The following is a 21,996-nucleotide window of genomic DNA, read 5'->3' as shown; positions in this document are numbered from 1 at the left end:
GCTGGTCTTGAACTCCTGACCTTAGATGATCTGTGTGCCTCCACCTTTCAAAGTGCTTGGGATTATAGGCTTGAGCCACCAAGCTGGGCAGGTTTTTTTTTTTTTTTAAATTAAGTTTGAGTTTTCTGTTTAAAAAATGAAGTTTGAGGCAAACATTCATGCAATCCATAAATGGTGAATTTTACATATTTTTCTGTGGAGCATTGCAATTCCACGGAAGACATTTGGAAAGTATTTTGTTGTACTTATGTGGTCTAAATGGCATCCAGAGCTGGGTATGAATTGCTTCCCAAACTGATATGGATCACAGAAACAGCAGGATGACATACTGGCTCCCAGAGGTAACTGAAGGGACTCTTTTGTATCGTGGTTGTCTCATTACTATAAATGTTTCTTATATAATTGCTTGTTTCTTAGAAATTGACCATGACACATACTCAGGAGTAGTAGCTTAACTTCCCTTGATCTCTTCTGTTAAAACTTGGTTTTGATAATGTTCTTGAGCTTTATTTGAAGACATGCTCCTTTTCCGTTTAATAATTACAGGTTTTCAAAATAGTGCCATGTGAATGAAAATTTTCGAATCAACAAAATTATATTTTTGCCTTCTTTTGGTAAAATACCATCATGTATATAATGATATCCTGTGATAGTATAATTCTGTAACATTTACAATATTTTCAATTCGGTACAGGGCAGATCATGTTTCTGTCATGATATAAGGTAATTCATACAGTTTAAATCAAGATTATAAAACTAGAAAGGACAGACCAAATATTTTAACCTAGATTTTTCTGGCTTTTAAGTCTCTCATTTGTTTTGCTTTAAATTATTGTCTGTCTTTGTACTATATTTTTCTGTACTATTTTTCTTTAGTAACTCTCCAACTTGAAATCAGTTGAAGCTTTCTTTTATAGCATACTTTCTAGTACCTTACCCGTTCTAATTTTAAATATCTCTTGAGGATGAAAGCTTTTGTCATTTCCTAAGGAGACTAAAGAGCAATCTGATAGATCTTGCTGTCAGGAAGTTTTTCCTGATCTTTAGCTCAAACTTTTCTTTTAAGTTGTCCTGTTACTTGTATGTACTTGCTGTACCAGGCTAAACAATGCTCTCCTCCCATTTTATGTTTGTATGATTCTAAATGTTTCAGACAGTTATTCATTATCCTTTCCGGTCTCCTTCCCTTACTCTTTGCTTAGCCAAATTTTATGCTTTCCGTTGATCCATTGTCTAAAAATCAACTTGTTTCTCTTAATACTTTATTAGCTTTCTCTCAGTTGCTCTTCTAGTGCAAAAATGTGGGTAAAGAGATTCTCAAGGTCATTTTGATTCACTTTTTAGATAGTCATTAGAATGGATATGAGATGTGTCACAGTCAAATGAAACAAACAAATTTATACAAACACCAAATCAACTAATTAAGCAATTACTCATGTTATAAAAGGCTTTTTTACAAAGTGATTCTTTCAAATAAGAGTACTGTCAACAAATGTTATCAATTATATGACAAAAGGGTAGGGTATAGAAATAATGTTAGCCACTGTTGGTTGAAAATCATCTTGTTGCAATGTGATGAAATACATCAGGAAGTTGTTACTTTTTTTGGTGGTTTTTCAGTCCCTTATCTTAAATTTTAGGCCATTTCCCCCAATGTTTTGGTTTATTTTTACCTTATTGTTTTGTCTCCTCTTATTTCCACATATTAGTGAAATAGCAATGCTTAGCAGTATTTTTTTTTTTTCAGCAAAATGGATGTTGTGAAAATTGAAATATTTTACTTTCTTGCTGTCGTATTTACAAGAATTGTTAATAATGACAAGACACAATAACAGCAAATGCATATTATTATAAAATCTATAAGACTGGAGACCTTTTGAATATTTTATTAGACCTTTTTCTTTGGTACTAATTTAGTTTCAGATTATTGAAATAGATTGTCCTTGTTTTGTATTTTGCTAATATTAATATTTTCTATTTTGGTAATTTTAAAATTTGCAAACATGCCAATTTAGAGCATTTTACTTTTTCAACTTAGAATATCTGGAAGGATCAAGATAGTATATAGGAAAAACAGTTGTAAGGCACCCTCTAACTCCAAGAGAAGCCTATGAAGCTAGTGCCTGGTCAGAGGCTGTGCCTAAGTTGCGTGAGCATGTATTGTTGACTTTTAGTACAAGAAAAAATACGCTAACTTTACCTCTTGAGTTAGCATGCACCAGTGCAGTTTAGATTCATACCAAAACGGGATCTTTTACTAATTCAAATGCTGAGTCCTGGTTTTTGACATCATAGTCACATGACAGCCCTGGGTGGTGTCTCAGTGTCTACAGACAAGCAAATCTAATGGCCAGTGAAAAGTAAGTTTCCTGTCTTGGACTGCAAGTAACAATTCATGCAGAAATTGGAAATATCTAAGAAAGCCTGGTTTTAGTTAATACTTTTAATTAGCTACTTGTCACACTGCTTTTTCTTTTGGTGTTATGTAACACATTAGAGTCATTTAAAGATACTGCTCTGATACTACAGTTTTTGTCAGCTATTACGTATAAATGCTGATTATACATTCATATGCTCAAAAGATCAAAGAGGACTTTGTAGGTCTTTTGTGGATTCAAAAAAATGCAGATTATTTTGTTGTAGAAAAACTGGTCAAACATGGTGGCTCATGCCTGTAAATCCCAGCACTTTGGGAAGCTTAGGTGGGCAGATCACTTGAGGTCAGGAGTTCAAGACCAGCCTGGGCAACATGACAAAACCCTATGTCTACTAAAAATACAAAAATGAACTGGATCTGGTGGCACATGCCTGTAATCCCAGCTACTCGGGAGGCTGAGAAGGAGAATAATAGCTTGAACTTGGGAGTCAGAGGTAGTTAGCCAAGATCGCACCACTACACTCCTACCTGAATGACAGAGCAAGACTCGTTTCAAAAAAACAAAAAAAACTGGAGACTTCATCAGGATCTGAAGGAGTGATACCTGAAATTGATCTTGTAATGCGGAAAGTGGCCATATGTTGTCTAGAAGAGTAATAGATATCCCAAATACATTTAATACACAAGAAATCCTGTGAAAGCGCTTAGACATATCCTTCCAGATGGGTTATCTGCCTGTGTTCCAGACACAAGCTGATATGTTGTGGTTTGCCCAGTACAGTCTCTGTGGTTTACCCAGGGGAAGTGGTTCTTGTGGGTGAAGGGCTGATCTTTTCAGAGATTGTTGGTGGCCTATGCACTGTCAGCCTATTTCCTGTTTTATTGGCTGTTTAGCAAGACCTTCTCAGGGCAAGTGCTGCTGAAGAGGTATTAAATATTTTATATTGGCAGGATAGATGGTTATAATGATGTATTATTATATCACTACCTCTCAGGTGATACAAGGGTTAAATTAAGGTGTGTGAAGTGTTTTGAGATCCTAAGATGAAAAGTGCAGACATGTTCTTAGTCATTTGCAGGTTACTGCTATGTTCAGATATTGCTCTCTTGAAGTAAAAACATGTTCATGTAATAAAGTGTTACTCTATTGAATTTGATTTCTGTAACCATTCAAGTGTTGTTTCATCACCACAAGAGTCATGATTAGAATTTCTCCCCTTTTTTCCCTTCTCTCAACACTCTTTTATAATTTTACCCTGTAAGAGTTACCTTGGCCAGGCGCAGCGGCTCACACCTGTAATCCCAGCACTTTGGGAGGCCGAGGCAGATGGATCATGAGATCAGGAGATTGAGACCATCCTGGCCAACATGGTGAAACCCCGTCTCTACTAAAAATACAAAAATTAGCTGGGCATGGTGGTGCATGCCTGTAATCCCAGCTACTCTGGAGGCTGAGGCAGGAGAATCACTTGAACCAGGGAGTCGGAGATTGTGGTGAGCCAAGATCGCGCCACTGTACTCCAGCACTCCAGCCTGGTGACCAAGCGAGAGTCCATCTCAAAAAAGTTACCTTAATAGATTCCTTGTCTCTAGCACTGGTTAAGTCATGTTTACAAAACTTAGCACCTAGCAAGCTTGTCCAACCTGCCTTATTTTGCTGCTATTTCTGTTTTGTTTTAGGCTTTCAGCAGCCTGAAGCCATGGTTTTTAGTTTCTGTCTCTGCTGATAAACAGAAAAAAGGGATGAGAAAGGGGCTTTACTGGCCCAATCAGAAACAGAAACTAAGAACCCATGACTGTATTCTCTCCCTTGGACACCCCTGACTAGAGCAAACTTCTTTGCCAATTTAACTGGCATACTAAAATAATGAAATTGTGAGAATTTCTTTTGAGATCAGTAGCTGTACCATCCATATACAAAATACTGTATTGCTTTGCTGAAGCCTGAAAGTGAGCAAACTGATAGAAATGCATGTGACATACTCTTAAATACATGTATATAGTGTTTAGCCTTGGACATTTAAAAAAAAATTAACAATGAATGGGGGCAGGGAGAGGCTTTATTTAAAGCTAAATTGTTAGCTAATACTTGAGTTCTTCCAGGGTAGAAGAATAGTTCTTACTCTTTTTTTTTTTTTTTTTTTTGAAAGGTTGCTTACGCTGGAGTGCAGTGGCACGATCTCAGCTCACTGCAACCTTCACCTCCCACGTTCAAGTGATTCTTCTGCATCAGCCTCCCAAGTAGCTGAGACTACAGGCACCTGCCAGGCACAGCTGATTTTTTGTGTTTTTAGTAGAGACGGGATTTCACCATGTTAGCCAGCATAGTCTCGATCTCCTGACCTCGTGATCCGCCTGCCTTGGCCTCTCAAAGTGCTGGGGTGAGCCACCATGCCCAGCCAAGTTCTTACTCATTTTTAAGGAATTCTCGGTTGCCTTGTTATATTTTTATATTTAATACTGAAAGGCAGAAAGAAGAAAAATATATGTCCCAAATGATCTGATTACCCAGATGCTGCTGCTCAGGTTAAACACACATGCATACATACCCAGAAAATTCAAATCATATATAATGGTATCAAAAAGTATTCCTACACACCTATTAGTTCTCATATCCTGTCCTCATAGGTAACAGTAAATTTTTTTTTATCTTTTGAAACACTTAAAAAATATACCAGCCTATAATTTTATTTTTTGCACCTACTCCATAACAAGTATATCTGTCAGCTTTCTTTTTCTTTTTTTTTTTTTAATTGCATTTTAGGTTTTGGGGTACATGTGAAGAACATGCAAGATTGTTGCATAGGTACACACATGGCAGTGTGATTCGCTGCCTTCCTCCCCTTCACCTATATCTGGCATTTCTCCCCATGCTATCTCTCCCTAACTCCCCCCCCCCCCCCTGCCCCCCCCCCCTTCCCCCCAACAGACCCCAGTGTGTAGTGCTCCCCTCCCTGTGTCCATGTGTTCTCATTGTTCAACACCCGCCTATGAGTGAGAACATGCGGTGTTTGATTTTCTGCTCTTGTGTCAGTTTGCTGAGAATGATGGTTTCCAGGTTCATCCATGTCCCTACAAAGGACACGAACTCATCATTTTTGATAGCTGCATAATATTCCATTGTGTATATGTGCCACATTTTCCCTGTCTAGTCTATCATCGATGGGCATTTGGGTTGGTTCCAGGTCTTTGCTATCTGTCATCTTTTGCTAGGTTATGCTGCTACAGCAACACTATCAAATGGCTAACAACACTGCTTTTCTTCTTGCTTATGTTACACATTGTATGCTGTGGATTGACTGCAACATTGCTTCACGTGTCTTATTTTGGAACCCTGGCTCAAGGAGCATCCCCTGTCTGGGATATGCCATTATTGTGGATGAGGGAAAGAGCAAGAAAACAGATGCAGACATACAGTGGCTTTTAAAGCTTTCACTCAGTCATAGTGTATATCACATCAGCTCACGTGTCAGTGGCCAAAGCAAGTCATATGGTCAGAGCTCACTGTCAGTGGGGTAGGGATGTATAGTCCTTCCACAGGTGGCATGGCAAGTTGCATGATTACAGATAAGGCTGTATAATCCTCTTAAGGAAAGTGGGGGTTAAATAATTTGGAATAATAATATAGTCTACGTCAATAAGCTCAATAAATGCTTGTTAAATGGGTTATTTGGAGTCTGATTTTTTTTTTTTTTTTTAGTGGGAAATTCAAACATATACAAAAGTACAGAGAATGGTATGATGTACCTCCATGTTCCCATCATTACTTCAGCAGTTACCAGTGTATGGACAATCTTGGTTTATCGGTTTTCTTTCCCCCCTTCTCACTGGATTTTTTTGAAGCAGTTTTTGGATACCATAATTTCACTTATAAGTATTTCACTAAGTATTTTTAAAAGACAAAATCTGAAAGTGTGACTTCTTATAGTAAATTCTTACTGTCTGATAGTTTGAGGTATTAGTACTACAGATTGACAGATGTCAAGCAGCAGAGCATGTTCATGGAATGTATCTAGAACTTGACAGCCAGAAGTTGTTTTGATTTCATTTTGAGTATTTCTGGAGGAGGCTTACAACAGAATGTCATCTACTTTTCCAGCCTCTCCTTCAATCAATCAATCTCTCTCTGTCTTTCTATGTCTCTCTCTGTCTCTCTCTCTCTCTCTTTCTCTGTGTGTGTGTGTGTGTGTGTGTGAGAGAGAGAGAGAGAGAGAGAGAGAGCGAAAAGTGAGAGAGAGAGAGTAGCAGAAGCAGGTAATTAACCTCTGGAAAAAATAACATTGCAACAGATTTGATTTGCAGAGGTTTCATTTCTCACTGAGCCTCTGTTGGAATGATGCCAATTGAAAGGAATCCCAGCTTTTAATGGCTCCAAGTCTTCTGAGAGTTCTCAGTGATGTTATTTTCTTTGGAGAAGAACATCAGAATCATTTATAAAATCCTGTGTTCACCCATGCCATTTGTTCTGTAGAGAAAGGATCTGTCATATCTTTAAGATGATCGCTAAGATGATATAAAAGTAAGGGAATTCATCAAATTTTAGTTTAGAAATCATTAATGCAACTTTCAACTGCTCAGGTTAGTTTGTCTTGAGGGCCTGAAAGCCTCCATTTTGATTCAAGATGTCGTAGTTTTATTAGCATTCAGTATAATCAGTAAGTTTGTCATTTCCATGGTTGCAGGGAATATGAGACATTTTGTTATGAATCTAGGATCACAATTTCACAGGACATTCTTTTGAGGAGAAGGTATTAGGTAATAAACAATGGGATGCAAAATAAACAGATATAATCTCTTCAGTTTGTAGATTTTCAGGTGACAGTGAGGTGACAGAAGAGGATTTGTATAGCTTAGGAAATAAATAATTATTATATATAACATGATGGAGATATTTTAGTGTAGTACCACTATCAAATTAATTTTATCTTCTTAACTGGCTTCTTTCACTGTATACAGGGACTCTACATTAAAGTAGTCTTTGTAGATATCCAAATAGCTTTAGTTTTCTCTAATTACATCATATTGCTAGTCTTATTTCAGAATCCATTGCAGGAACTGCAGTAGAAAAGTAGCTATCATTGCCTCGTAAATAAAATTATTTAATTTTGAGATTTTCTTGCGAAGGAAAAGCCAATTTTTCAGAATCCGTGGAGTTGATTCTGACTTTAGTTACTTGGGACAATATAGTGTATTTAAAATATAAATAAATAAATAAAAATTTTCCTATAAGGAATAACTTTGACTTGCCATGATGCATATTGTTTTTCTGTTGTTGTATCACAATTGAGAGCATTAGTTTCAGAGATAATACTTTGTCAGTACAGGTTGAATATCCATAATCCAAAAATTCAAAATCAGAAGTGCTCCAAAATAAACTTTTTGGGTGCCAACATGTGCCACAAGTGGAAAATTCTACACATAAGTACATAATACAAACTTTGTTTCATGCACAAAATTATTTACAATAGTATATAATTACCTTCAGGCTGTGTGTATAGAGTGTATGTGAAACACTGATGAATTTTGTGTTTAGACTTGGTTCCCAGTCCCAAGATATCTTACTGTGTATATACAAATGTTCCAAAATACAAAAAAATTAAAAATAAAAATGAAACACTTCTGGCCTCCCAAGCATTTTGGGTAAGTGATACTCAACCTGTACCATTGTTAGGATAATATACTTTGTACCATTGTTAGGATAATATACTTGTACCTTGGTTGCATTTTAGTTGCAATTGTTAGTTGCGCAATTTGGGGGAAAGTTTGAGGTCTCTATAGTAGTTACTGTATTTACCAAGAAGCCCTGCATGATTAGAATTCTTGAGATAGTGTATAAAGGTAAATTGGATGTGTTGCCTGGATGTGAACAGTAAAAAAGGAGAAGCTTCTTACCATACAATTATAGCTTTAAATAATACAAGGTACAATTCTGTTTCCAAAAATAGAAAATAAGTCAAATATTATATGGATATGTAATAGTAATTATATTAATTTTGACTCCCTGGCTGATTCTTTTTTTTTTTGAAGCTATCATTTTTTCACAGATAAAAAGTAGCTTTTAAAGGAAAAGATATGTCAGCCCTTAATTGTGTGTGTGTGTATTTATTTCTGTATTTTTGCCTTTGTAAGAGAGGAGCTGGAAGGGAACTGAAGGAGGATGATATAGAGAAAAGAGCCTGGGTTTTGGTGTGTCAGATTTGTTCTGTTACTAGCTGAGAGACCTTGGACAAATTTACCTCTCTGATTAGCAGTTTAATTTTCTCATCTGTAAAAATGGGAATAATACCTACTTTGCAGAATTGTCATGAAGATTAAATGACAGTGTGTGTAAGTACCTAGCACATAGTAATAAAGAGGTCAGTGGGCCGGGCGCAGTGGCTCACACCTGGAATCCCAGAACTTAGAGAGGCTGAAGTGGGCAGATCACCTGAGGTAAGGAGTTTGAGACCAGCCTGGCCAACAGGGTGAAATCTTGTCTCTACTAAAAAATACAAAAATTATCCAGGCATGGTTGTGGGTGCCTGTTAGCCCAGCTACTTGGGAGACTGAGGCAGGAGGATTGCTTGAACCCTGGAGACAGAAGTTGCAGTGAGCCAACATGGTGCCATTGTACTCCAGCCTGGGCTACATAGTGAGACTCCATCTCAAAAAAAAAAAAAAAAAAAGGAAAGAGGTCAGTAAGTTATAGTAGCTATTATTGTTTAGACCTCAGAAATTGGCGAGGGTTTCCTAAAACTTTTATCTATGCTTATAAAATCATTTTGAATTCATATATTTTTAACAGCTGTTGCTAAGATAGTTTTTGTCCCTTGCTGTGATAATATTCCTTATCTTTTATATTTCAGACTGTTTTTAGAACTAAATGCATTTAGGAGCGAGGAATAGATTTAAAAGAGTTACTTCAATTCAGACTGTGGAACAACATCTCTATTCACAAAATGGGTTAGATAGTTTGGATTGGCAATATACTTTTAAATCTACCTTTGATCACTCAGAATTTGTCCAGTTTTGTATTTATTAACATTAGTTTGTTTATTCATTTATTCAGTAAATATTCAATGCCTGTTCTGTGTAGGTCATTGTTTTGGCAGTTATTTTGAGCTCTTGCTACCTGCTGAATTATATTTTAGAATGAAGACATTTACCTGATAGAATGATACTTATTCATTGGTGCTGAAGATTAAAGTGAGAAGTATATGTATTTTGGGGAGGTTGTGGAATGAAATAATTAAGGATTAAATGGATCTTATTTCCAAATCTAAAAAATTAATGTGGTTACGTCCTATCACATACTGTCTTTTTATGTTTTCCTTTTTATTTTTCAGTTTAGTTATATTTCAGTGAGCTATTTAGACCAAAATGGAAGAGGCGTTGGTGTAAGTTGAAATCTAAGAAATTTTAGATGTTCATTGCTTTTGAACAGAGGAAGTAACATTTTGTGGATTGGGCATTGTTTTAGTCACTAGTTGAAGGAGAACCTCTTACTCATTATCAGTCTGTTGAAAATAGCAATTGATTAAACCTACATATACTTTGTGCATCCAGTGAAAATGTGATAAATATGGTGATCTTTTGGTCAGAGAAGGATTCTGGAAGCTACAGTAGTTGGATTAGTAAGAAAGTGTTTAAATCATGATTACTTGTTGCTCTAATATTTTAGACTTTGAAAGATGGTAAGATGTGATGTAGGTGACAATGAGCATTTTTAAAAATGGGTGAAATTTAGGCCTATCAAGAAACTCGAGGTGTAGGAAAGGATGGTGTATGTGTGTGTGTGTATGTGTGTGTACATATGGGGTGTGTGTGTGTATGTATACATGTATATACATGTTTGTATGTATATATACACATACACACGTTTATGCATGTATATGTGTACACACACACATATGTATGTATATGTTGAGACAGAGTCTTGCTCTGTCACCCACGCTGGAGTGGCATGCAGTGGCATGATCTTGGCTTACTTGAACATCTACCTCCATGGTTAAAGCAATTCTCCTGCCTCAGCCTCCTGAGTAGCTGGGGTTACAGGTACCCGCCACCATGCCCAGCTAGTTTTTATGTTTTTAGTAGAGACAAAGTTTCACCATGTTGGCCAGGCCGATGTCGATCTCTTGACCCCAGGCGATCCACCACCTTGGCCTCCCAAACTGCTAGGATTACAGGCATGAGCCACTGTGCCCGGCTGGATGTTACATTTATTGAGTACATAGTATGTACTGTGCACTGTTTTAGGTACTTCCTATGCATTGTCTTTTTTAACCTTTCAACTAAGCTGAATACTGTTGTCCCTGTTTTAAAACTGAGAAAAATGAGCCTCCGAGAGGTTCACAAATTTACCTGAACTGACATACTTTCTAAACAGAAGAGTTGGGATTATTACTCCAATGCCCACTTTTTTGAAATTACTGGTCACAGTCCTGTTTATAGTTCTTGGCTCATCTAGATCAATCAATTGGATGAAACCCAGAAAATAGATTTTGTCTTCAACAATACCATTAAATTGTTGCCTTCACATTATAATTTAATAACTACATCTTATTCTCTGTACTCCTAATCACCTGTTCTACCAATTTTCCAGATTTCTGACATGAGGGATTTTGTCTCATTTGCTCTAAAGAGTGAACCTAAACATTGTGTTTAGGTTTGTTATTCATTGCTTTAAATATATACACATTTGTAAACACTGGAGTTTTTTTGATGACTTATCTGTGTTGCTTATAAATCGTTTTCCATCATTATTTTAAAGTTCTTTTAAGAACTTTAAGGCCTATCTCATATATGTTATATATTAATAGATAATCAGGCCTTTGGAAGCATAAATGATACAAGTAAGTTGGGTTGCCATTTTTTCTCATCAGGAATCTGTGTTTAAGTGACAGTGGAGGTAATATTTTATTTTGCCATGACTGATCTTTCCTTTATCATTCAGTTTTTATTTTCTGTCATTTAAAGAAAAAAGGTTTTATCTTTTAAATTATAGCTATAGAGTCATCTTCTGAGCCTTAAAACACTTTTTTTTTTTTTCTTTTTGCTGTGTGGGTGGGGAAAGGGGTGTGTGGTAATGGCCCTGTGCTTTGCCTCTGCCTGAATGACAAGTGTGCTGTGTGTGTCTGGGTGGGGTTTGTGTCTCCCAGCCTCAAGAGAGTAGAACCAGTTTCCCAGGTCCTGGGCCCTACCTATTGTCATCTCCCCATAAAGGGATCTGTTGCTTGCACTTATGGGACCACACAGTGCTCCGGGTAGATAAGCCTCTTCCTGCCTACATCAGAACCAACATAGCCCCCACACACCTGGAAGAGCATGCCAGGGTGAGCACTCCAGGCATCCTGTACTCCCAGCCCATCCCCCTTCTTCTTCCCACTCACCTGGAATCCCTGACCCAAGGCTCTACCTGTTGGTTCTAATATTCTGATGGACAGAATCTGAGAGTCCAGCAAGTTCAGAATCTCAGGACCTCACTCATCCCTTTAGGAACCATAGTTAATCTCAGGATTTCAAGGTTGAACCACTGGAGTCAATTTCAGAAGTTTTCATCCATCTCAGAACCTTCAGATCACACCCATAAGCTTGGGGACAGCCTCGGAACTTTGTGACTCAACTCAGCACATAGGGATCAATCTCAGAACTTGAGGTTTGTCCCTGAACCTTCAAGCAAAACTCAGAAGCTTGGGAAGTCCCAGAACCTTGTGCCTGGCATTATACCTTTGGGGTCAATCTCAGAACCCTGAGGACAGTCACAGAATCTTGAAGTCTGTCTTGGTACGGTGCAGTCAGCCTGAACCATGGGATCAAGTTCAGGGACATAAGAATAATCTCAGAACTTTCTGGCCAGTCCTAATAGGATCAATCTGAAAACCTTTAAAACAGCAACAGATTCTTGGAGTTCATCCCAAAATGAGATTGTGGGCTGAAAGGGACCCTGAAGACTATCCATACAGTCCCTTCCTGGGAAGTTACCTCCACAGCCTCTCTGATCTTGCTCCCTAGTCTCTGCTATGAGCCCTCCTCAAAAGGGATGCCTGGCCCCTTCTCACTGCCTGCCTCTCTTCTAGATGGCTCCAGCTGCTAGATGATGTCTTCAAAATATGAGAATCATTTTTCTTTCATGAGACTGAAATCTGTCTCCTTTTCCCCAGATCAGCCCTCTGAGACCTCTTCTGAGATTTCAGGGCAAGACCCATATGCTCTGGGTCAGCTTTGTCCCAGACTGTCCACACTGGGTTCCTCCCATGGCTTCCAGATCTCTGCCCACCCTTCTGAACACCCTTATCTCCAACACAGTTACCTGTTTATGCATTTCCATTTTGAGCCTATAGGACATCTCATACTGCAAAGGAAAAGCCCATTGGGAACGTCTGGGGTACAGGTGGATGGCCAGCCCTGTGCTGGGTGATGCTGGGGGAATCACAGCAGGATACAGAGCCCCAGAACACCATGGGGTCCCAGAGGAGAAGTCCAGAGGAGGAAGCAGGGCTCTACCTGGAAAGGCTGCCTCCAGTCTCTCCAGAGACTAGGGGTGCAGTGAGAGGAGAAGATAGGAGATACCCAGAGTCCCTGACCCCACAGAGATGGCCACAAGAAGAGGGAGCATCCCTGCTTCACCGTTCTCAAGAGCTGGGAGAGCCTCCTGAGAGAGAGCCTGCAATCTCAGTCAGTCCAATTACAGATAGGAAAGATGAGGCTCAAAGAGGGCACAGTCCTACCCCGGAGTGGTTGGGCGAGTCAGGATTACGAGTCCTCTTTCCCGTTCCTCTGACATTATAACTGTCCCCACCATGATGTCATGTTGCTGCCTTTCTGTCTTCTTACTATCTTCTCACATTCCAGCTTGACACTAACTAGGAAGGGGAGAGATCATGGAGGTCCCACACACCCATATGGGCTGAAGTGAAAAATGTTGTTACTTTTTATATCATTTCTTCTTTGTAAATGATGTTTTGTTTCTGAAATTCTGTGGCATGAATCATTTTAGTTTAGCCACTTTTTATCTTATAAAATGGAGACAAAAATTGCTTAAGAGATATTTAGGTGTGTTATTTTTTAACCTCACCCTTTTTAGTTATAATTGCTTTCTTTCTTTGTCTTAGTAACCAGAAAATCCAGAAGAGAGGTAGGCAGATCATTGTTTAAAAAAGAAGCCCACTAACTAAATCTTTTATTAAGTACAGTTTCTAGGCAGAGACAGATTAGAGAACTGTAATTTCAGAATTTTACTAGGTTTGGAATTTACAAAGAGGCTAACATGCAAAAGGCAATGCTCTTCAAAGCAGTCTTATAGATGTAGAGACTTTATAGCCCTTAGGGAGATCTACAGACATCCGCTATGCTGAGTTCTGGGAAGCTGCTTTTTTCCCATGCTTGCAGCCTCCCTGTGGGGTAAAGGTCTGTTACTTTTGCATAAATATTTACCATATCTCATTTTAGCTAGGATTGCTTCCTCACACTGTTAGCAATAAGGAGATATTTGCTTATCCAGCTTGAAAAATTTACTGTTATCGATATGACTAATCTGGGGAATGTTCTGTCATCTTTGAGCATTGATGAAGTTAAAAAGTCAGATTGGCAAAAATAATGAGGTGGGAAACAGCCAATTCACAGTCCACAAACATTTGCCCATGCTTGTTTTCCCGTATTTATTTTTTTTAAATGAGGTTATTACACAAGCAGCATTTCAGTCTTGTCACACCCTATAAATTATTGTTGCTTTTCTATGTTTATTTGTATACTACTAGTAGTTTACATTTGCATTTACTATACTTTTACAACTGTTTCCTTATTTTGTAACCGTGAACCAGCGTCTACATATAAAGCATCATTCTAGATATATTTAATAGAGATAACTGTACAAGGCAAATGTTATTCCCACTTTACAGATAAGAAAAAAACTTAGATTCAAAGACATTGTTGACTAACTAGATCAGTATTTCCCAGCTAGAAAGTTTTTTTGGACCCAAGTTTTAAATTCAGGTCTGTTAGTGGTGCACAGTACCTGTAGTCCTAGTTATTCAGGAGGGTGAGGTGGAAGGATTGCTTGAGCCCAGGAGCGCCTGGCTGCAGTAAGCTATGATTGTGTCAGTCCGCTTCAGCAAGGGCTACAAGAGTGAGACCGAGTCTCTTGGAAAAAAAAAAAAAAAATTTTTTTTAAACTCTTGGTTCATTATATTTGTACTGTATCCAATTTTATGTTAAGTCAAATGAAAAGATTCAGCCAAAGAAGGTTATTTAATCTCTTTTAATATAAATTACAGCAATAATTTCTAAGTTGTGTTTCAGGGAATATCCAGGACACTTTAATACGAGTGTAATTTTTTTTTCTTATGAGCCCTACATTCAGGCATTCAAGGTCAAAGGTAGAATGTAAAATGATATTAATATGCAACCTCCAGACTTTGAGTTATTATTTAAAAAAAGATCCAACTTATGGGAAAATGGGCTGATCCATTTTATTAGCCAAGAACAATCCAATATTTGCAATTTCATGTGATTCAGCCTAGGAACAGTCATCTATTAATATGACTACATCTTAGATCTTGCCAACACTTGATAGGATTCCACTTTAAAATTTTTGTGTTTTTCTGTCTCTTAACTTCTACTTCTCCATCACCCCATATCTTTATTTTAGACAGAGTCTTGCTCGGTTGCCCAGGCTGGAGTGCAGTGGCATGATCATGGCTCTCTGCAATCTCCACTTCCTGGGTTCAAGTGACTCTTGTGGCTGAGCCACCTGAGTTGCTAGGATTACAGGTGTGTGCCACCATGCCCGGCTAATTTTTTTTTTTTTTAAGTAGAGACGGGGTTTTTCACCATGTTTTTTCAGCTAGTTTCGAACTCTTGACCTCAAGTTATCTGCCTGCCTTGGCCTCCTGAAGTACTGGGATTACAGGTGTGAGCCACTGCACCCGGCCTCCCCTTATCTTTTTGCATGTACCCTTTCCTTTATTGTCACCACTAGTCTTCTAACCTTTCCTTTCTTATCCCACCCAGGTCCTCTGCTCTCCCTCAACCTTTTACTTAGTTCTGATTAAGTCCTTTTGCCATTCCCTGTAATTTTCTGACCATGTGGTAGATACCCAGTAGGCTTCCTGGATTACTTAGTTTTTCTGTATTTTGCTAAAAGGTTATTCCAAAGATGATACCGTCTATTTTGACCATTTTCCACCCTTTATTTACCTATCTAGGAGGTGGTAACTCATAGAGTAATCATTAATCTCTCCATTCAAAATACATTTATTGACTAAAAATTATGTGCTAAGCATATAATGTTTTCTACCCATTATTTTACTTAATTCTCACAATTACTCTGTGAGGTAATGGGTTTGTTATATAATCATTCACAGGTGAAGAAAGAAACAGTTTAAGTAGCATGCCTTGTGAGTGGTAAAACTTGGATTTTAATATGACTCTGTCTGATTTCCCAACCTGTACTTTTTTTTTTTTTTTTTTTTGAGACACAGTCTTTTTCTGTTGCCCAGGCTGGAGTACAGTGGTGTGATCTCAGCTCACTACAACCTCTGCCTCCTGGGTTCAAGCGATTCATCTGCCTCAGCCTCCTGAGTAGCTGGGACTAAAGGCATGTGCCACCACACCCGGCTAATTTTTGTATTTTTGGCAGAGATGGGGTTTCACCATGTTGGCTATGGCTGGTCTCAAACTCCTGACCTTGTGGCTCACTTGCTTCAATCTCCCAAAGTGCTGGAATTACAGACGTGAGCCACCACGCCTGGCCCCAGCCTGCACTCTTTTTTTTTTTGAGACAGAGTTTCACTCATGTTACCCAGGCTGGAGTGCAATGGCGCGATCTCGGCTCACCGCAACCTCCGCCTCCTGGGTCCAGGCAATTCTCCTGCCTCAGCCTCCTGAGTAGCTGGGATTACAGGCACGCGCCACCATGCCCAGCTAATGTTTTGTATTTTTAGTAGAGACGGGGTTTCACCATGTTGACCAGGATGGTCTCGATCTCTTGACCTCGTGATCCACCTGCCTCGGCCTCCCAAAGTGCTGGGATTACAGGCTTGAGCCACGGCGCCTGGCCCAGCCTGCACTCCTAAACGCTATCCTTTACTGCCAGATATGGTCAGAGTTGAATCAGGTACTGTTGCTGCCTTCTAGGGGAGACGGAGAACTAAGTGCACAGGGTACAGTGGAGACTCAAAGGAGAAAAATCATTACTTTTTGGACAGATCACAAACATTTCACAGAGGAGATGAATATATTTGCTGAATCCTGGAATGTGAGATGTGGTTCCTGGACAGGTAAAGGATAGAAGAACAATTCAGGTAAAAGAAGCTATTGGTTTTTTTTTGAAACAGAGTCACTTCCTCACCCAGGCTGGATTGTAGTGACACGATCTCGGCTCACTGCAACCTCCACCTCCTGGGTTTAAGCAATTCTTGTGCGTCCGCCTCCTAAAGTACTGCAATTTTGGGCACGTGCCACCACACCCAGCTAATTTTTGTATTTTTAGTAGAGACAGGGTTTTGTTATGTTGGTCAGACTGGCCTTGAACTGCTGACCTCAAGTGATCGGTCCACCTCGGCCTCCTAAAATGCTGGGATTATAGGCATGAGCCACCATGCCCAGTCATAATAAGGAACATTAATAAGGACATAGAGGTGAAATAGCTCACAATTTCAGGAACTGCGTATAGTTCAGTGTGGTTAGAGCATAGAGGTTGATGATGGGCACAGCAGTTGGTAGGTTGAAGGCCATTTAAGTCATTCTAAGGAGTTTGGATTTTAACCTCTGGATTGTAGGGAGCCACTGAAGGCTTTTAGTCAGAGAGGCGGTAAGCGTTGTTATAAATGATTCTTTCAGTCGTAGTGTGAATAAAGAATTAGTCTTAAGAAACAGTTTCAGGGGCAGAGGAACCAATAGTGAGACATTTTGTAGCAATCCATATGAAAAATGATATTAATAAAGTCTAACTGAAGTGGTAACAATATACTTAGAAGAGACAAAGTTATTAAGATACTAAGAATACCAGTAGGATGAAAGGTGGGTGGTCAAAGTATGGGCCTTTCTGGCTTGTGTCCTTGGGTGGATGTTGGTAATACTTAGCAAGATGGGGAATGTAAAAGGTAGGAGGCAGGGTTTGGTTTGGTTTGGTTATTTTTGTTTGGTGGACTGATTAGATGGAAGATAGAGAAGAGAACAGACATAGTAAGGGATAGATTTAAATTACTGTATTAGTTATATGTTTTATGATAGATTATCACCAAGCAATAAACTTGCACTATCCAGTATGGTAGCCACAAGACAAATGTGGCAATTGACACTTAAATTTGTTAAAATTGCATAAAATTGAAAATTCAGTTTCTCAGTCACATTAGTCACATTTCACATGTTCAGTAGCCACATGAAGCCGGTGGCTTTGGTACTGTTGGTTGGTCATAGAATGTTTTAAATTATTGCAAAAATCTCTTTTGGACAGTGCTGCCAAACACTTATCATAGTTTAGTAAGATCAGAAATCAGGGAGCAACTTTGCTGGTTGGTTCTGATTCAAGGTTTCTCATGAGGTCGCAGTCAAGGTGTCTGCTATTAGAAGCAAGGCCTCAGTCATCTGAAGGTTCAACTGCAGCTGGTTGGTCCACTTCCAAGGTGGCTTACTCATGCTGGGCAAGTGAGTGCTGGTTGTTGGTAGGAAGCCTTGGCTTTTCTGTTGGTAGGTGGATTTCTCTATGGGGATATTTGAGACAGCTGGCTTTGATCCGAGTGAGTGATTATAACCAGAGAGGGAGGTAGAAGCTGTAATAACTTTTGTGAGCTGACCTCCAAAGTCACACTCCATCATTTCTATAATCTATCGGTTACACGGGTCAGCACTATTCACTGTGGGAAGAAACTATACAAGGGCATGAATACCAAGACCCAAGAGTCAATGGGGGTCATTTTGTTTTTTTGAGATAGGGTCTCGCTGTGTTGCCCAGGCTGGGGATGCAGTGGCATGATCTCGGCTCACTGCAGCCTCAGTCTCTCAGCCTCTCAGCCTCAAGCGATCCTCTCATTCCAGCCTCCCAAGTAGCTGGGATGACAGGTATGCCACCATGCCCAGCTAATTGTGTTTTTATTTTTTCAGAGATGGGGTTTTGCCATGTTGCCTAGGCTGGCCTCAAATTCCTAGGCTCAACCAGTCCACCCTCCTTGGCCTCCCAAGGTATGGGAGGCATGAGCCAATGTGCCCAGCCTATTTATTGGTGGTCATTTTGGAGGCTTCCCACCACAGATATTTATGGAATGTCTGGGTACAAATATCTAGTGGACAACTAAACGTACATTTAACTAGTGCTATTATATTTGTGATGGTAGTTGAAGAAATTTGAATATTGTAGATCAGCAAGGATGAGATTGCATCAGAAAGACAGTTAATATAGTATCTTGGGTCACATGTTTGGGGAAGACAGAAGTGCTTTCAGAGGCTGTGGAGGAACAGCTCCGGGGGTGTAATAGAAGAGGCAGGAGAATACATTATAAAGGAAACTTGAAGGGATGAAAGTTGAAAGTAGAATGTAATTAACATTGCTCAGTAGTTAAATAAGAGTAAAACTTAACAGAGTCATTCTTTCACAAAATATTTCTTGCATACCTGTGCTGGGAACCAGAGAAAGGCTGGTAGATGAATAAGACCAAGTATCTAATAACACATAATACTATCTGAGGAGAAAAGTTTGGGAAGGTTTCTTGAAGGAAGGTAATATTGTAAGTTAGAGACTCTTTAAAGTCTAATGAGTTGAGTTGGGTATTTTAGGGGTGTGGTGGTAGAGATACAGATAACTAAAATGGACATTTTAGGCCATGTTATATGTGGAACATTGCTAGGATATGAAGTTTTGTGATAAGGGAAAGTGGTGAGAAAAGAGGCTGGAAGTCCAATTAGAGTGGTCTTGAGTTGCATGCATGTTAAGGAACCTGCATTTATCCTGTCAACTGTTTCCCATACTTAAATTTGGATACTACTTTAGTGATTTGCCATAGGTTTATAACCCCTAAACTGTAAGTTACTAATCATTTTTCTTTAATTTTAATTAGTTAATTCATTCATTCATTCATTTGGAAACAAGGTCACACTCTGTCACTCAGGCTGCAGTGCAGTGGTGTGGTCATGGCTCGCTGCAGCCTTGACCTCCCAGGCTCTAGTGATCCTTTCACCTCAGCCTCCCAAGTAGCTGGGACCACAAGTGCATACCACCACACTGGCTAATTTTTGTATTTCTTGTAGTGATGGGGTTTCACCATGTTGCCCAGGCTGGTCTTGAGCTCCTGGGGTCAAGTGGTCCTTCTACCTTGCTTTCTCAAAGTGCTGGGATTACAGGTGTGAGCCACCGCTGCCTGGCCAGTAGTATTACTTTTTAAACATAAAAACCATTTCCAAAGGAAACTTCATTTCATTATTATAAATAGAAAGCCAGTATTGTTTGCTACATATAAAAGACAATAGTAGAAAAAAAAGATTATTAAATTTAAAAAAATTAAAAGTGGTATCTGGCAATGCATCATTTGATATAGGAAAATGCCCACATGGAAATAAGTTCCTCAGTGAGAAGACTATTTTTGGTCAGTTAGCAATAAAAGGACCTTTGCTTGAATAGTGTTTGGTTTCTACCTAAGATGAGATTTAAAGGTCATTAAGACAATTCAGTTTTTAAATTTTGATGGTAATAAGCACCAAGAACCCCCATCTCTCAAGTCAGCATACTTGGAGAGAGCATAATGCAGTTAATGGTCACCTCTGTCCAACTTTATTGTGTATTAAAGCACTAATAAGAATTAAGCTTTTTGTTCCAAAAAGATCCGTCTAAAGTAATTTATAGCAGGGGTCCGCAACCCTGGGCCAGGGCTGCACAGCAGGAGGTGAGCTACCAGAGTGAGAGAACATTACTGCCTGAGCTCCACTTCCTGTCGGATTGTTGGCAGCATTAGATTCTCATAGGAGTGCGAACCCTGTTGTGAACTGCACATGTGAGGGATCTAGGCTGCACACTGCCTAAGATAATCTAATGCCTGATGATCTGAGGTGGAACAGTTTCATACTGAAACCATATGCGCAAACTTCTCTCTGTGGAAAAATTGTTTTCCACTAAACCTGTCCCTGGTGCCAAAAAGGTTGGGGTCTGCTGATCTATAGAATCTAGTCTTCTGGATGTGTCAAGTTATTTATTGGACGTCTGTGAAATGGAAAAGGGATTTTGTTTGTTTGTTTGTTTGCTCTTTGCTGCCATCCAGTTTGGGAAAATTCTTGCAAAACTTGTCAGAAATTTCAAGCATCTTTTATAATTTTCAAAATATTTCCAGTGAGTTTTTCAGAGGAATCTTTAACTGGTTCTTTCAGAGAGGAAAAAAGTATCCAGCTCAACTACATATCTCACAGTTCTAGTTTCACATTTATCTTGTTCACTTTGTTTTGTATATAGAATACTTAAACTTGTCAGGATAAATTTAGGTGGTTCACATAAGCAGATATATTTGTCAAGATAGGCTTATTTGCAGGGCATGTCTCAGTCATGCCTATGATCTCACAAACTGAAGATTTCTTCCAGAAATATTTGAAATTTTTCCTGCAGCTCAAAAGGGTGCATGAAGAGTTTTCCACTCTTTTTGCCAAACTCTGTATGTAGTTCCAATTTTGAAGTTAAATATTTTTGTAAGGTTTTTAATAAATGGTTTTGAACTGTAATGGCTGACAAAAGGCATATGAATTAGGGTGCTAGAGATGCTGCCAAAATACCAAGGAAGAATATCATGTTTGATGTTCAGATAAAAGCGTTGGAGTGTCTCAGGTTGGCTGAATACATTTAGTGAGCTATTAGAGGAAACATAGTAAAGATGATGGTCATTTAGGAATTCATGAAGTCCTGTAATATCAAGGAAGCTAAACATTATCAAATCTTGGAAGAAGTAATCAATATATTTAGGAAGAAGAAGGAGGAGAAGCAATACTTTGGATACTAAACAATACCTTCAATACTAAGTTGAAATTACTTAGCTAACCTCAATTAATGGACTCACTCCATTTTCTCTGCAGAACATGACTTTTACCCAGTGAGTTAAACACTTGTGTCTCATGGCTATTTTGTAGTGTGTCTGAATGCTTCTACTTCTTTCATTTGAATTGGGTAATCTCAGCCGGTTGTACTTGAATGGAATTAGATGATTTAGTTAAACATTATGAAAACTGATGAAATCTGAGCACAAAAAAGAAAGTTATTTTTATGAAGAGTGAGTTGTGTGTGCTTTGGAAATAAGAGTAGAGACTTGTCACTGAAAAAAAACTTCTGTCAAATTAGATATGTATACAAAACAATTATTACTTGGGAAGTATCATCTAGATTATTTTGAATGTCTTCAGTTTCTTGCTCCACTTTAAGAAAACTGAAACAGGAAATAAATAAATTTTAGTATAGTTTATATAAGAAAGCTAATGGGGCACTCCAATCAACAGATTCTTAAAAGAAAGGCCTTGATCCTACATTTTAAAACTGACAAATGAATGCACATTTATATAAGCTGAAATAAAGTTTTAAGGTATAGGTGAATGTTTTAAAATTATTTCTTGCTTTAACTACTCTTTTCCATTAAATGACCAACCACTGGTACTGATGGATTGGATAAGACAGT

General features: G+C 38.7%; 1 protein-coding gene and 1 long non-coding RNA gene across 5 annotated transcripts in view; one reads left to right on the top strand and one right to left on the bottom strand.

The window, feature by feature from the left end:
* ARHGEF12 (Rho guanine nucleotide exchange factor 12) overlaps positions 1 to 21,996 on the top strand; it is a 152,078-nt gene that overhangs the window by 4,354 nt on the left and 125,728 nt on the right. The gene's annotated exons all lie outside the window — the stretch shown is intronic.
* On the bottom strand, positions 4,112 to 21,829 carry LOC116556145. Its single transcript, XR_004270862.1, has 3 exons — positions 21,819 to 21,829; positions 20,748 to 20,751; positions 4,112 to 4,197 (listed from the first exon to the last, which is right to left on the bottom strand). It is a non-coding gene; the product is annotated as an uncharacterized LOC116556145 (long non-coding RNA).

The sequence above is a fragment of the Sapajus apella genome, unplaced genomic scaffold (genome assembly GCF_009761245.1).
Source record: "Sapajus apella isolate SASKATOON/1434 unplaced genomic scaffold, GSC_monkey_1.0 scaffold16, whole genome shotgun sequence".
NCBI lineage: Eukaryota > Metazoa > Chordata > Mammalia > Primates > Cebidae > Sapajus > Sapajus apella.
Note: the sequence above shows the minus strand (reverse complement) of the source record. Positions and strands in the feature narration are given on the sequence as shown.